Source organism: Bison bison, unplaced genomic scaffold (assembly GCF_000754665.1).
Source record: "Bison bison bison isolate TAMUID 2011002044 unplaced genomic scaffold, Bison_UMD1.0 scf7180017864068, whole genome shotgun sequence".
NCBI lineage: Eukaryota > Metazoa > Chordata > Mammalia > Artiodactyla > Bovidae > Bison > Bison bison.
In genome coordinates, this window is record NW_011494640.1 from 2,109,642 (window position 1) to 2,119,399 (window position 9,758).

General features: G+C 40.9%; 1 protein-coding gene across 1 annotated transcript in view; it reads left to right on the forward strand.

The window, feature by feature from the left end:
* KPNA6 (karyopherin alpha 6 (importin alpha 7)) overlaps window positions 1–9,758 on the forward strand; it is a 55,593-nt gene that overhangs the window by 643 nt on the left and 45,192 nt on the right. The gene's annotated exons all lie outside the window — the stretch shown is intronic.

The following is a 9,758-nucleotide window of genomic DNA, read 5'->3' on the forward strand; positions in this document are numbered from 1 at the left end:
GGGACTGGGGGCCGGGCTCCGGGTGGCAGGCCCGGACGACGCTAAGGGAGCCCTCTCCAGGCTTGTGTCTGACCGACGCGCCTATTAACTGGATTCACTGACTTCCCTGAACTTAGGGAAATCCTGCCTACGTCTGAGAGAGAAAGTCCTCTGGCGAAGGTACGCCAGGCGATCCGGCTCTAGGCCTGGTAACCAGGGGCAGCCATGCCAAAAGCAGCCTGGGCCGCTGAAGGCCTGGAGAACTTCCCGAGCCGAGGCGGAAATGGGGTGGTTCGGCTGAGTTCAGAGTGACAGCCTTCGTAGTGGTAGAAAACCAACGCCAATACCTCGTAGTCATGTATAGGTCGGGGACTTTAGGTTTCTGGGCCTGGCCCTGAGTAGCAGAAAAGGAGCGACCTGTTGCTCTTTCTAAAAGGACTCCAATCAGCAAAGCCAGTGCTCAGAGAGATTACGATGGCGACGTCTTTGGACTTAGGGACAGACCCATCAGTGGTACTTCTTCTCCAGCAATAAAAGCTGTTAAATTTGCCAAGCTCTTCCTGTTATGCAGGCATTGTTCTGATTGCTTTACATGTCACGTTTTATTTACTTTGCACAATATTGAGATAGTGCTATTATCCCAGATAAGGAAACTGAGGCTTAGGGAGGTAAAGTAACTTAGGCAAGGTCACACAGTAAGTGGTTTAAACCAGGTGGATCGCTCCAGAGCTCTAGTTTATAGCTGCTGTTTTTTGTGGCCTGGCCCTCTAGTGGTTGGGCTGGAAAAGAGGGAAAGAAAGCTTTTAATCCTAGGCAAGAGTTGTAAAGGTGTTTTGTTTTTGTTTGCTAGTGGGCCCACTTTGAAATCTTTAATCTGAAAGAAACTGAACAACTCCAAGGTGAATTGCTAACCCCAACTATTGTGGGTGTTTTGGAGGTGGGGAGCTAAATGAGATTCTAGGATTGAGTTTTGTAAGATCCCTGATCCTGAGGAAACAAATTATTCCCTTGAGCTGAACAGCAATGAGTTTAGAATCAGATCTGGTATTATAATCCTGCCTACTACTTCCTAGCTCTCATCCAGAGAAGTCACTTAAATGTCAAATGCAGTGATGCATATGGAAAACAGCTAGCACAGTTCACAATAAATGTTATTTTCCTTCCTTTCTGAGCCTGCCTTTCCTTATCTCTAGAGAGAGGGCGGGGACAGTGTTACCCAGGTGTTTAAGAATTAAATGAGATACCACATTGTCTAGAGACTAGTAGGGCTTCCCCAGTGGCTTACCCCAGTAGGTAAAGAATCTGCCTGCAGTGCAGGAAGCACAGGAGACCTGGGTTCAATCCCTGGGTCAGGAAGATCTGGAGAAGGAAATGGCAACCCACTGCAGTATTCTTACCTGGAAATCCCATGGACAGAGAAGCCTGGTAGGTTACAGTCCATGGGGTCACAATGAGTTGGACACGACTGAGCACACAAGCACAAGAGCTCTATAAATATCAAAACAGATTCTTTTTCACCTTCTGTGTCTGTTCCTTTCTTTTAAGCACTCTAGTTTCCAGAATCCTCCATTAAGGCTGATAGGCCTGTTATTTGCAGTAACAAATAACTGCAACTTCATGAATGAATGAAAAACTTTTGGGACTTTTATGTTATAGATTTTGTATTGGCCTTCAGTTTCAGCAGCATTGCTGCCTCAAAAGGGAAGGAGCTAATATTTAGTTTATTAAGCCCAATGAAGTAAATTTGGCCATGATTTACTCAATTTTTACAGATTGGGAAACCACTTCAGAGAATAGAACACATTAGTTACAGCAAACCCAGAGGTGAGATTCTTACCAATTTTGCTGCAGAGAAACCTCTAAGTAGAATCACATTAGTCCTTTTCTGGTACACTTTGAAATGGAAGTTCTTCAATAGAGCAGCAAAACCTGACCAGGGTCCTGAAGGGGATTTTTAGTCTAGAGTCAGGTAGCTTCCCCTTTTTCTCTGCAACTCGACTTCAGGCCCCTCCCCCCACCCCATCCCACCTTGCATTTTGTCTTTCTGAATACTCAGCTGTTGGTGGTGATGTTTTGTGTGGGTTTTGTGGGTTATTGTTTTGTTATGTGTGGGTTGGTTGTTTTTGTTTTCTGATCCTTATACCACAGAGTGAAATGTGTCCTTACATTTAATCCTAACATCAAATTCAAGATGGTTTTGTGCGCACGCTCAGTCACTTGACTCATGTCTGACTCTTTGCGATCTTAGGGACTGTGGCCCTGCCAGGCTTCTCTGTCCATGGGGATTCTCCAGGCACAAATACTGGAGTAGGTCGCCATGCTCCTGTTCCAGGGCATCTTTCGGACGCAGGGATCAAACCTGCATCTCTTAATGTCCCCTGCATTGGCAGGCAGGTTCTTCACCACTTGCTCCACCTGGGAAGGTGGTTTTGGTTATCCTCATTTATAAATGAGTAGACAGGCTTTGAGAAGATGTGGTGTTTAGGCCAAGGCTGGTGATCTAAGCCCTAGGGCTGAGGACACTCATACAGCCTGCCTCACACCTCCATGTCCAGACCCTGTTGTACTTCACTGCCTGACCAGCATACTCGCCTCAAGCTCTGGCCTATACTATACTGTTTCTTCTGTGCCAGACTTCACTAGCCTTAACAGACCTTTGTAGTTATTTCATTGCTATTAGGAATTTTGTGGAGGTGATGCTTGCTGCTCTGGAAGGTACTTGTTTTAACCCTCCTTAGCAGAGACCACAGACTCTCAAGACTAAGTCTTGGCAGGCATTGATTGTTTTTATCAGGTTCCTACCATCCTGCTAACCAGGAATCTGGCAGCACCTTCCCAGCCCCGGGGTGATTGATATAGCCCACTAGTCTTGATTGATATAAACTCTAAATCAATCATAATTCTATCTCTCTAGACAGTGATTGATTTAGGCATAGGCAGGTGATACAGATTTTGGCTGATTACATGTGAAGGGAAGCCTGGAGGATTTCTGAAAAAGCCTTTCTTATTTGCGAAATTGTATTCATTTTTGCCAGTTATATATTTTAACCCAGGTATCTCACCAAAGTTTGAGAACTTAAAAAAAAAAAAGAAATGGGAAAGCTATAGTAATAGTCAGTACTTCTGTGGAACTTGCTATATGCTAGGCACTAAGTACTGTAATACTAGTTCATTTATTTCTCAGATTCTCACATTCTAGTTGAGAAAACTGAAGCACAAAGAGGTTCAATAAATAATGCAAAGTCAGAGCTAGTAAATAGAAGAATCACTTCCTCAGGCAGTTTGGTGCTAACCAAAATATGGGCTGTTAAGGACTGTGTTCTGCCTCTGGAAAGAAAGGAGCCCTTTTCTGACTCTTGAAATTGCCATTCGCAATGCTGGGAATTCATGAGGCAGAATTTATAAATAAAGAGCAGGCAGTTCTAAGAGTGAGGGTCAAGATGGAAAGAATCTGATCTCTTCGTGATGTTTTTGGAACTGTCATTGCCATTGGCCTGTTCGATACTGAAGGTTGCCTCTAGTTTGCTGCAAGTAACAAAACCTTTCTGATAACCCCTGCAGGTCAGGGAGTAATCTAGAACATTTCTTAGTTTCCTTCCAGCCTTGCCTCCCCACCCACCCCATAGTTCATAACAGCAACAGAGAAGGTGTTAAACTAAGTGTCCCACCAGCTTCAGACTCACTCCCGCGTGGGGTGCCTTTCCTGCATGTTTTGTTAATGGTCAGACCATTGGTCCAGACACTAGGGCATAAGAGAAATCTTACCCTTGGTAAGACTGGTTCCTTACTCTTCTTCCTTTCCTATATTGGCAGTTGTTGGATACTATGATCCTCTTACTGATGTCTTCTGTTGTCCCTAAATTGTTTTGTGTATGTTTTTCTCAGAGCATAGTCCCCAAAAGACTGTTAATTCTGTGGTCTTTAAACTTGCTGAGTCTCAGGCTCCTTGATGTGAAAATATAATAATACTGTTTATTAATGTTGTTAATGAAGTGTCAGTGAAGTATCAATACTAGATGTTAGAAAATATTGTAAGTTGTAAAGGTGTCATTATTTCAGGAACTTTCCAAATCTCTTCTGTAACCTCCTATACCACAACCACTTCTGCTGCAGCAGTATTGCTAAAACACCCGTCAGATCTTGTCACCCTACTCCTTAATTTAGGAACCTTCATGGACTCCTTATTGTCTGCAGAATAAAATCATAACCCATAGGGTGTGGTACTGAAGGCCTTCCTACTGACTCCATTTAATATTTATCCACATACCCTTCCTTCCACTCAGACTACCTCCTAGGTGTGTATTTCAGCTTTCCTGGTAGAGAAAGTGACAAAGGCAATCTCTTCCCCGCCCGTCTTTTCCTATGGAAATCTTGCCCCTTTTACAAGATCTGGTTTAAAGGCTACCTCCCTCAGGGACCTTTCCGAAATATGTACCTTATGCCTTTCAAACTGGAAGTGAACTATTCTTGTGAATTCTGTAGCACTTCTGTAGCACTTTGTTCTTGCCTTTCATACAGTCCTTTTCATATTTTATCTTGTGTTACAGATGTTTCATTCTGTAATTCCATTAGAACTTTAACCAGTTGTTTAATCTCCAGAGCTTTCTTTTCCTCATCTCGTATAACAGGGATGACAATAATATCTTCCTCATAGGAGTGTTAAGGTGATTAAATGAGCGAATGCTTGTAAAGCATTTTAGCATGGTGTTCAGCACACCATGAGTACTCAGTAAATGATAACTAATTGCTATTAGTCACTCAGTGAGCAAATAAAGTACTTAGTATGTGTTGGGCCTTGTGTTAAATATAAAAGAGTAATCAATTTGTCTTTTAGGGGAAGGCAGAAATATTTTAAAGATTTATTTATTTATGTTTATTTTTGGCTGTGGTGGGTCTTTGTTGCTGCATGTAGGCTTTTCTCTAATTGTGGTGAGTGGGGGCCACTCCTCCTTGTGTGCGGGCTTTATTAGTTGTGGTCCGTGGGCTTAGTTGCTCCATGGCATGTAGGATCTTCCCAAACCAGGGATCGAACCAGTGTCCCTCGTGTTACAAGGTGGATTCTTAACCACTGGACCACCAGGGAAGCCCAGAAAGCAAAAATACTATCAACACTTGTCAGAAACATGATGAGACAGGCAACAGTTATTCATCATTAATTTCAGCAAATGTTTCTTGAATGCCTACTGTGTGTCAGCTACTGTTCTAGGCCCTGGAAATATAGCAGTGAATGAAACAGACAAAAGTATACTTTTCTAGTGAAATCCTAGAGTTTAAATTCTAATGGGTAATTGAGTAAAATTAACCAAATGGAAACTGACAGGCAACTAGAGTCCCATGAGATCTGATTGATGAGTTCCAGCCAGTTGTTGCCATTACAGAATGTAGGTCTAATGTTGCCTTATTGCATAACTTCCCAGGCCTTTCCACAATCCCTTTCCCCAGAAGTTGGAAATCTGAATTTTCATATGATTTCTTAATGGATTAAACATTTTTAGATGTTGCAAGCTAATTTTTAAAATCTAAAAACATCTTGGAAACTCCCTAGTGGTCCAGTGGTTAGGACTCTGAGCTTGCACTGAAAGGGGTATGAGTTCGATCCCTGATTGGGGAACTTAGATTCTGCAAGCCACTGATGCAGCCAGTAAATAAACAGATAAATCTAAGGATATCTACTTCAATATAAATAAACAAATGAATAAATAAATGTTTTTAAGAAACAGAATCTAAAAACATTAAGCTAACAAAAATAGAAGAATATTTGAGGCCAAATATAGCCCCCAAACTGCCTGTTTTATTGATAAGTTTTGTCTTCATTAATATTCTATATATTTTATAAACTGTCTCAAGTAATCTATGTATTTTACCAGGTTCTGTGTATTTAAAAAATATTTTTGAGCGGTCCACTAGAGAGGACTCGGCACTTACACTGCAGTGGCCCAGGTTCAATCCCTTAGGGAACTAAGATCCCACATGCTGTGTGACCAAAAATAAATAAATAATCTTTAAGATAATTTTAAGTCTTTGGCTTCCTTAGATCTGATTAGCTGGTCATTATGTTATTTTGTGTTGTTTTATTGTGATATGGCAAGTAAAATTCTGGTACTTAGGATCATTTACTTCCAGAGACTCTGCTGTTTCTTTGTTCCTTTTCCCTGCATCATTAACATTCTCTTCCATTCAGTTTCTTGACAGAACTCTAAGCTGCTTATTTTGTAAATGTTAATTTAGTTAAAACTAGCTATCCTATAAATCCACTTAACGAGATGCAAACCACAGTGTGATGCAGTATGATAAAATGTGAATGAACTTCTTCACCCGCAGATAAAAGTTGCCAGTATTAATAGGCTAATATATAATAACAGGTAAAAATTGCCAGTATTAATAGGCTAATATATAATAAAGGTAAGCCCTACTAATGTATAAGTACATATTATATACGTATATTAGTAAAAATATACATGTATGCTTTTCTTCCTATGTCCCAGTTGATTTTGTATCTCATACTTTGGAGACCATTATGGAATAAATATTTTGAGTGAGCAATCCACCCCAGCCTAGGGGAGTCAGGGAAAGCCATTAAGCTAATGAGACCTGACCTATGGATGTGATTTGTCAGCAGCAGGGTGGAAATGATTTCACAAGAGAAAGATCGCTAGGCTTGGTGGTTGGTAGCATTTCGGGGAATGATATTTAGACCTAACCCTGATGACAGTGAAATGCCATTGAAAGGTTTTAATCTCAGAAGTGACATGATCAAATTTATTTATTTATATTACTTGGAAGCTCTGGGGAGAATAAATTAAGACTGCTAGAAGATTCTAATCAGGAGATTCTTCAAGTAGTTGGTGGGGTGTTTTTTTTGTTTTGTTTTCTTTTTAATTTATTTTTGGCTGTGCTGGGTCCTCACTGCTGAGCGAGGTCTTCCTCTAGTTGTGGTCAGGCTTCCTATTGTGGTGGCCCCTCCAGCTGCAGAGCACCAGTTCTGGGTGCACAGGCTCAGCAGTTGCTGCTTGCGGGCTCCAGAGTGCAGGCTCAGCAGTTGTGCCTCATGGGCCTAGTTGCTCCTCGGCATGTGGGATCCTCCTGGACCCAGGATGGAACCCGAGTTCCCTGCACTGGCAAGCAGATTCCTAACCACTGGACCACCAGGGAAGTCCCAGTAGTTAGTTCTTAAGTAGTATGGTAGTCCTAGCAAGAGATGTTCATAGAGATTGAGAGAGAGTTACAGTAGAGAATATTGTTGTTCAGTCACTCAGTTGTATCTGACTCTGCATCCTCATCGACTGCAGCACACCAGGCCTCCCTGTCCCTTACCATCTCCCCGAGTTTGCCCAAGTTCATGTCCATTGCATCGGTGAATCCATCCAGCCATCTCATCCTCTGACACCCTCTTCTGCCCTCAATCTTTCCTAGCATCAGGGACTTCTCCAGTGAGTCAGCTGTTAGCATCAGAAGACCAAAATACTGGAGCTTCTGCTTCAGCATCAGTCCTTCCAACAAGTGCTCAGGGTTGATTTCCCTTAGTATTGACTGGTTTGCTCTCCTTCCTGTCCAAGGGACTCTCAGGAATCTTCTCCAGCACCACAGTTCAAATGCATCAATTCTTCAGCACTCCACCTTCTTTATGGTCCACCTCTGGACCACTGGAGTAGCCTTGAGTATACAGACCTTTGTCCGCAAAGTAATGTATCTGCTTTTCTTTTTTGTTTGTTTTTTTTTGTTTGTTTTTTTGTATCTGCTTTTCAACACACTGTTTAGGTTTGTCATAGCTTTCCTGACAAGAAGCAGTCATCTTCTGATCACAGTAGAAACTTTGAATTACCAGGCTTGGTTATTGGTTTCATTGGGAGGCTAAAAGTGGTTGGGGGACAGGAATAGAATTAAGCATGACTCCTGGGCCTCTTGCCTTGAGCAGCAGAGTGGATAGTGTTGCTGTTAACTGAGTTGAGTTTAAATCTGGACATTTCGAGCAATCTCTGTGACCTCCAAGGGAAGATGTCCCAAAAACAACTGGATAGAAAAATCTGGAGCTCAAGAGTGGAGCTTGGGGTTGGAGATAGAGGTTTGATCATCTGTTTATTATGTGGTGGCTGAAACTGCTGGAATCACTGATAGTACCTATGAAAAATGTATCATGGGAGATGGGCTGACAAGAGAACCTTTAATATGCAGGAAGAAATGGATCAGCAGCCTTAATTTGAAGAAAGTTAATGAGTGATGTCTCATAAACCAATGGAAAAGAGTACTTTTTTATTTATTATAAAATTTTATTTATTTTTGGGTGCACTGGGTCTTCGTTGCTGCCAGTGGGCTTTCTGTAGTTGGCAGAGCGTGGGGGCTACTCTCAAGTTGCAGCGTGAAGGCTTCTCATTGCCATGGCTTCTCTCGGACCACGGACTCTAGAGAGTGGACCAGAAGTATGGTGTACCGGCTTAGTTGCTCCGAGGCATGTGAAATCTTACTGGAACAAGGATCAAACCTGTGTCCTCTGCATTGGCAGTTGGATTCTTAACTACTGGATCACCAGGGGCATCTGAAAAGAGGGTTTTAGGAAGAAGGAAATGGCTGTCAGAATTGAGTGCTGCCAAGAGGACCAGCAAAATAAGGACTGAAATTGAATTTAGCATCATGCATTCCATCAGTGTCTTTTACAAAAACAGTTTGACAGCATGGAAGCAAATTGGAGTGAACTAAGATGAGAGATGAGAGACAAACTGTTTCAAGAAGTTTGAAATAAAGAGAAAGAAGCAGATTAATGAGACTCTTGTAAAGTCTAGGCAAGAGATCATGAAGATCAGAGTTAGGATAATGGCAGTAGGAAAAAGAGACAGAGTCCGGAAATAATTAGGAAATAAAGCCACTTTTCTTAGTGATTGGATATAAGGATAAGGGAAAAGGAGTTGTCAAGGGTGACTCACAAGATTTGTCTTGAAAAGCTGAGAAGATACTGACTGGTACAGATCCTTAATTGTTTTTATCAGTGTTTTCTCAACCTTTCCATTTATTGTCACCTTCCTAAGAAGGCTTCTTAGGCATCTTTTTTCCCTAATGCGTCCCTCCCAGAAAATTTTAAAACACAGATACACTGTATGGTTTTTTATGTACAATAAGTATGTCTCTGCTTTATACATAAAAAGAGTAAACATAAAACTTACTTTATGTTCAATGCAAGGTTCAGAATGACTGAACAAGATGTTTAGATTAAATTAAGACAATTTACATTTAGCTAAATTTTATAGCTGTATTTGCTGGGTAACTTTGATTTAATTACTTATATAAAGTATATCAAATTGCATATGCAAATTAGTATTTATAAATACAGAAACAAACTAATCAAAACTTTAAAAATTATATAAAGCTGTTCATTTTGCAGCAAAAGTGAAACAATAGAAAAAGTCAGTTTCTTGAAATTATTGTAAGTAAACTTTTTAACTTTTGCTTGATATGAGAAAATAACAAGCTGCTAGATAGTCATTCGGATAGTTAACATTGTTTATTTTTAGCACTTGGTGTAATTAATTGGAACAAATTTTAATTTGTAGAATTAAATAATAAAATGTAAAGTTTTAATTACCAAAACCCATGTCACATACAAAAGCACTGGGGATCAAACATAAATAACATCCACATAACAGGCATGCTCCTTGCTCAGACCACTCTTGTCATATGACTTCAGAATTCAGCCATCAGTGAAGAGAAAGTCCCCCAGTCGTGGCCATCTGTTTGCCAAAGCTTTGTAGTACAGGCCTTCTATACTTTTTTTTTTTTTTTTGTGAACC